General features: G+C 48.1%; 1 long non-coding RNA gene across 1 annotated transcript; it reads right to left on the bottom strand.

Moving 5' to 3' along the window:
• Positions 1–4,715: 4,715 nt before the first annotated feature.
• On the bottom strand, positions 4,716–7,026 carry LOC118244459 (uncharacterized). The gene is made up of 3 exons (XR_004777540.2): positions 6,232–7,026; positions 5,480–5,572; positions 4,716–5,005 (listed from the first exon to the last, which is right to left on the bottom strand). It is a non-coding gene; the product is annotated as an uncharacterized LOC118244459 (long non-coding RNA).
• Positions 7,027–7,137: the final 111 nt, after the last annotated feature.

Genomic DNA, 7,137 nt, shown 5'->3' with positions numbered 1-7,137 from the left:
CAGATCTTACATAGTTTTTCTGAGCCCCTACACACGCTGCACATGGCTGGCAAACAGTTACAGACTTCTGATTGATGCATTCCTTTTGATCACACATAGCCTCCTATAGGCCCGTCCGAGCCTAACAACTCCTCCTTATTGGTTCCCACTTTCTCTTCTTCTAGCCTGGTTACCACTCTATGCCTCTGAGTAACCTTCTTCTTAACCCTTAGTGCATCACCATATCATTCAGCTCCAGTTTGTCACCAAACGGTGACATAATTCCCCCTTTTTTGTTTCTACAAGGGGAATTGTGTGCAACGAACAATTAATCATTTTTTTTTGCAATCATTGCAGCAGGCATGGTGTAACTATTATAATTGCAACAAACGCGATAAACAAAATAATCATTATCTTTTACTGTCTCAAGTACTTAAATTTGTTGCTACAGGACTACCACATCAAGCAAGGAAAGGACAGCCCTTTTGTTTAGGGCTGAGGCTGTTCAGCAAGGTCACATAATTTGAGACTGCCGAAATACTTCAGCAATCCTTTGGTCCCAGTAGCTGTAAAACAGCCAAGTAGAAAGAAACTTCCCTCCTAAAAAAAGTGTGTGGGGAAAGGGGGGAGAGAATTGTCACCAGAAGAGTGTCTTTTAAACACTATCTGCTACACACCACAAAAGTCTTTGTTATAAAATACACCTTTTCATACAAAAGACATCTTGCAAAACCATTTGATTGCCCCACGATGCTGAACGTTTGTGTGAGCCTCTCTTCTTTTCTAAATATTATTCAGCCCAGGCACTTTCAGTCTGAGTGGCTTTGTCTCTCATACATGGAACAGCTTGGCCATGATTATCACGAGGCCACTGTCCAGCAAGATAGGGAGCAGCAAGTGTGTCCAACGAGGAAGTCCGGTGAATAATACTGGAAGGGCTTGATGAAGGTGGTCTTAACTTGTCAGCTCTGCAGTCCGGCGAGCCAGGGCTCTTCCTCTCCAGTGAGCTCCTGCCTTGCTCCGGGGACTGCCACTGGTGCCGGACCCTGCCCACCGCCATGGCGCTGCCCTCCGGCAGTGGGGAGGAGCAAGGTGAGGGCCCGCAGCCCAGCAGCGTTTGTATCCCCACTTGATGCTGCCTCCCACACTTTCTCCCCCCTTGTTCCCAAGTCTTTACATCGAACACAGCTGAGACCGTCAAGGGGACCCCTTGTTTTTGCAAAAACTTCGATAGTAGCTTTATTTTAAATGGGTCATATTTTACACCCCTTTTTATTAATAATTGCGTTAATAATTTTACTATTGCCTCTTCTGCTGCTGAGATACTGGCTCCCATTGTGAATGCCCAGCTGCTCACCTGTCCTTCAGGTGATGTCCCACAGTTGAAGCTGCAGTCCAGCTGCAAGCTTGATTCATTCGGCTGGGTTCCCTCCGGACTGCTCATACAGCACTGCTCTACCCCTTATCACGTTGGGGTCACTATTTGAAGGGAATGACAACACAGACTCCAAGATAGTCGAGAAATGGAGAAACTTTATTGTTCCAATGCCAGATCTTATATAGTTTTTCTGGGCCCCTGCACACGCTGCACATGGCTGGCAAACAGTTACAGACTTCTGATTGGTGCATTCCTTTTGATCACGCATAGCCCTCTATAGGCCGTCCGAGCCTAACAACTCCTCCTTATTGGTTCCCACTTTCTCTTCTTCTAGCCTGGTTACCACTCTATGCCTCTGAGTAACCTTCTTCTCAACCCTTAGTGCACCGCCGTATCAATCAGCTCCAGTTTCTCACCAAACAGGTCACCCATACTGAGGCACCTCACAACCACAGCGTACCTGCTGCAATACCTCTCTTACCAGCTCCTTTACTTCAGCTGCTCACCAGCTCTAACAGATTCTTCACTCACAGCTCCGCACCAATTGCCTAGGCCACACAAAACACACTACACAAGCTGCATTAAGACACACGAGCTGGAACATTCCCGCCCAACAGTCAGTCACATCGCACTTCAGGAAGGATGCCGCACGCTCCTAGAAACCAAACCTACCAGTCCTGAACAGCTCCCCACCTCCTCTTGCCAACCACACTCAGCACACACACTATTTGCCCTTCAAAAAAAAGTAGGAACATACACACAAAAAAAACAACTGAGCTCCACAAACACCAAAAAGCCATGCACACACAGCAGCCCCAGCAGGGGTAATCACAGACCTACCCTTTACAGATGAAAAATGATATGACCCTGCTCAGTCTCTTGGTAATACTGCACCTGTGGTCAAGCCTCTTGCAGTGTGTAATCAAGCTCTTTTTAGTCCTCTGGAGAGTTACACGACTGGTTTGATGCACCTAGAGATTAAAATATAACCCCAAAACAGAAGTGGACCCCACCATCCCAAAAAGGAGCGAGCCAACAACCTCTGCTAAATATCCCTCTATCAAGAGGATTCCAAGCACTTACAATCTAGAAATCCAGAGACTCCGACCCACCTAAAGAACCCTGCAACTGACAGAAGGAAAAACAAAGCACTTACCCCTAAGAGCAGCCCAGGCACAATGAGCTCCCTCATGCCTTGCCTGGGGCTCATATACCATTTGGCCCCGCCCACCACCCAAACCCAATCACCTGGGAAAGGGGAGGGGCAAAAAACAACAAGACAGGCAGCAGGACAAGCACCAGCTGTGGTTTTTTTTTTTTATCTGGTTTTTAGCTCAACACCATGCAGAGAGTGCAGACAAGAGAACTGGGGTGTTTCTAGAAGCAACAATCCCCAGGCTTTTGCTTCAGCTTTGAATATTGAGAGGACAGTATGACCAAGCAAGTAACTCATCTTTTTCAGCTGGCATTAAACCTTTCTTTCACATAGGAAGAAAAATCTAGGAGCATCACAGATTACACACCAAAACAGAAAAATCAATTCCATGAAATAACATCACTCACAGCAAAAATCACACACTTGAGTAGGCTATCTGAAAACCAAAAGCCTATGCTGATGGGTCAGCATTTCAGGAACTGGACCCCCTGACGCCCCTCAGCAACGCGGCAGGAGATGCACAATGCTGTCCCAAGTGCTTGCAAAGCCTGCCCGACAGACCAAACAGACTAACACAATCCACCCACCAACTCAGGGCCCACACTGCCATCCACTCACCCTCGTGTCTCTTTCCAGTTTCCAGCTTAGTCCATGCCCATGACCTGGCCTACAAGAAACAAAGAGAAGGTCATGCCCATGATGGACACGCAAACAGTACAGCTCCTTGCAGAGGTCTCAAGCACAGAGACCACAGCCAGAAAAAAAAACACCCTCAGGTCCACAAAGGCCATGAATGCACAGCAGCCCCAGCAGGGGGAATCACAGACTTATCCTTTACAGCTGAAAAAGGTGACCCTGCTCAGCCTCTTCCTTAGACTGCCCTTATGCAGTCAAGGCCCTTGCCATGCATACTGAGGCTCTTTGTCAATCCTCTGGACAGTTACGCAAATGCCTTGATATATCTACAGATTAAAATAGAACCCCAGAAAAAGGAACTGTACCCCACCATTTCCCAAACACAAGTCAGCCGGCAACCCCTCCTAAACATACCTCTAGTACGTGAATTCCAAGCACTTCACATCTAGAAGGCTGCAAGCTCTAAAGACTCTACAGCCAGCCAAACCGCAGGCAAAAGCTCCAGAAATATAACAAAGCGTCCCTCACCCTGAAAAAGACTACACCTTACCTGCCTACTGCTGCTCTTTTCAGATACATGCTTGCACAGGGAGCTTCCAGGATCCAGTTCTCCTAAACCCTGCTCCATCACTTCACCACCACACTTGGAACTTGGATAATAGTTGACATACAGGACAAGACTCACAACAAGCCCCATCAATCTGTGAAAATCCTCAGGGACCTACAACACACAAGCTAACATTACCATCCTAGCCCTAAACATGCTCTAACAATTTCATCACCTGAAGAAGAGCTGCACGCAATAAAGGCACCTACTCCTACTACACAGATTGCTCTCCTCTAACAGATCCTTCCTAGCCCCTACCTCGAAAAGGTGTGCATTTCCAAGTAGAGACCGGTACGCATCAGTCCATAGACTCCAACCCACCTAAAGAACCCTGCAACTGACAGAAGGAAAAACAAAGCACTTACCCCTAAGAGCAGCCCAGGCACAATGAGCTCCCTCATGCCTTGCCTGGGGCTCATATACCATTTGGCCCCGCCCACCACCCAAACCCAATCACCTGGGAAAGGGGAGGAGCCATACATGAGAGGAAGTAAGAGCAGGAGGAACAGCAGCCCTGTTTTTGGTCTGGCTTAGGTCAACACCATGCAGAGCGCAGCACAGGCAACCGGGCTTTCTCTTGAAAGACTTGCCTCACCTTTGGTGAAGGAAACTGACCGGGCGACCAACTCTCTCACCTTTTTGCACCACTCCAGGACATGGGGGATTCACCTCTCCAAGACTGCACAAGGGAACAGCAGAAACAAGACGAAAAGCACGTCCTGAGGCACCTCATAACCACAGCCTACCTACTGCAATACCTGTCTCTTCCCAGCTGCTTTACTTCTGCTGCTCTCCATCTCTAAATCAGATTCTTTTAACTGCCACGCAGAGTGGTGGCCCTCTGGGCACCACAGAGCAGCGGTCCTCTGGGTGCCATAGAGTGGTGCCATAATTTTTTTTTTTTTTTATTTCAAAACATGGGTCTGCCTCCCTCTGGAGCTGGACAGTAGGTCAAGCCAGTCACTGAGTTGCCAATGCAGAGCTTCACAGTTCCAGAAGGTACTCTTTCCTTTGACCGATTCCTTGTAAGTGTTATCTACCACTGGCAAAAGCAATAAACAGACTGTAAACAGGCACTGCCACATTTGACAAACTTCATGTTTTTAATTTTATCATTTCAAGACAACAGTCCGCTTGCCTCTACATCTGAAAAGTAGATCAAACCAGTCACCGAGTTGCCGAACAAGAACTTGACAGTTCCAGAAAGTGCTGTTTCCTTTGACTGGTTCCTCCTAAGGTTTACCTACTGCTGGAAAAAAGAAAAAAAGACTCTGTGCCAGCTGCCCAGAGCTTGAGTATTCACCCAGAGACAGACCAGAAGAGATAGACCCAAAAGAGTCAGGTCTGTATTGTATTATGTATTATATGTATTATTGCACTGATGGACCACCACGTTAGCTACCATCGCTAATTGCCAGGCAGGACAGCTCCAGGCCAAACACACACATAAAGAGGCATGCTACAAACACCATGAACAAAACACAGGAAAAGAATTACTTATACTATAAGAATTGCTATAAGAATTACTCACCTGAAGAAGAGCCGCATGCAATACAGGCACCTACTACTAATATAGATTAATTTACTTTAAATGAGCCTACTAGACATTACCTTAAATAGATGTACTTATCTGTTTCAACTTGGAAACACATCAACCCATAGACTCTGACCCACCCAAAAAAAAAAACCCTGCAACTGACTGAAGGAAGAACAAAGCACTTACCCCCAAAGAGCAGCTCAGGCAGAATGAGCTCTCATATAGGACACCTGCTGCTCATATACCATTAGGCCCCACCCGGCACCCTGTCCGAATCACCTGGGAAAGAGGAGGGGCAAAGCACAGGAAGGGATAAAGAGAGCAGGAGGAGCAGCAGCTGCATTTTTTATTTGCCTTAGCTCAATGGTGTGTGGAGTGTTACTAAAAGCAACAATTCCTGTGCTTTTGCTTCAGTTCTGATTATTGAAATGACAATATGAGCAAGTAGGTAACTAAAGCTGTTTTTGACTGTAATTAGCTGAAACCTTTCTTTACATAGGTAGAAATAATCTAGGAGTGTAACAGATTACAAACCACAAAAAAGCAATTCAATGTAGTAAAATAACTCACAGGAGAAGTAACATACCTTAGTAGACTATCTAAAAAACAAAAGACTATGCAGATGGGTCCAAAAAAGCCAACCCAATCGAGATCTGAGAAGGGTACAGACATTCTCAAAAGGAGCAGGGAAAAAAATAGTGGCACAGTACAGGCTGGAAAGGACACTAAGCAGATTTAAAAGACCTGTAGGACCTCAGGAGGGACCTGAGAAGAGAACATAGGTCCTTGGAAAGTGTGTGGGGCAGGGGGGAGGGGGGTTATGCGGGGACTAGGAATACTAAATAGAGGAGAAAATGAGTGTTGTGAGCCTGAAGTGTGTACAAACATCGTAAAGAGGGTGCCTGAGAGGATGGGGAAACAAAGGGAAAGCTGCTTACCTCTGAGAAGTCGTCCTTGATCTTCGTGCCACGGACATTTGTCTTGCGGGCTTGGCACACAAGTTTAGGGGTCCCCATACATTGAAGGCTTCTTACCTCTGAGAAGTCCTACATGGCTCCGCCTGCGTTACTGATTTTTTTCGCCAGCAGGTGGTGGCAGAGGGCGCTACCGCCCTCATCCTGAGAACGGCAGACACAGCTTCCCAAACCGTTTTCTCAATAATGGAAACAGTGCGAACCGCGTGGAAAACCACAGATGAAAACGGCAGAAAAACGCACCCCACGTCATCTCGGGGAGGAAATAAGTGCCCTGAGCAACGTGCCCTTCCCAGCTAGGAAGCTGAACAGGAATGTGAAACACTACATTTCCCGGCATGCCATGGACACCAACATGGCCGACAGGAAGCTCAAAACCCGAAGACCACGACTCCCAGCATGCTGTGGGGCAAGACCCTCAGGTCACCTGACGCTGCGGATGCCCCGGAGCCAGCCCCCGGCTCCCTGACCTGCAGCCCGACGCCCCTCCCCAACCCCCGCCCGGGGCTTTCCCTGACCCAGCCGCTCCGCCTGCAGTGTCACGTTTCCAGCAGCAGGTGGCGGCATAGGGCGACACACCACTACAGCGCATGCACGCCGGCCCCTCGCCGGAGGTACTGCTTTTTCGCCAGCTGACTCCACGCATGCGTGGAAGCAGGCACGGCTTCTCAAAACGTTTTCTCGTTAACAGAAGCAGTGGGATCCGCACGGAAAACCACACGGAAGCGGCAAAAAGAGGCACCCCGGTCCACTGGTGCGGAGGAAACAACTGCCCTTCCTACCTGTCTCCGTGTTGCTCCCGGCTTGGAAGCCGAGCAGCAACGTGGAACGACATTTCCCAGCATACCGCAGAAGCCAAAGTGGCCGACA

This window comes from Cygnus atratus, chromosome 7 (assembly GCF_013377495.2).
Source record: "Cygnus atratus isolate AKBS03 ecotype Queensland, Australia chromosome 7, CAtr_DNAZoo_HiC_assembly, whole genome shotgun sequence".
Taxonomy (NCBI): domain Eukaryota; kingdom Metazoa; phylum Chordata; class Aves; order Anseriformes; family Anatidae; genus Cygnus; species Cygnus atratus.
This window is presented reverse-complemented; position numbering and strand designations above follow the sequence as displayed.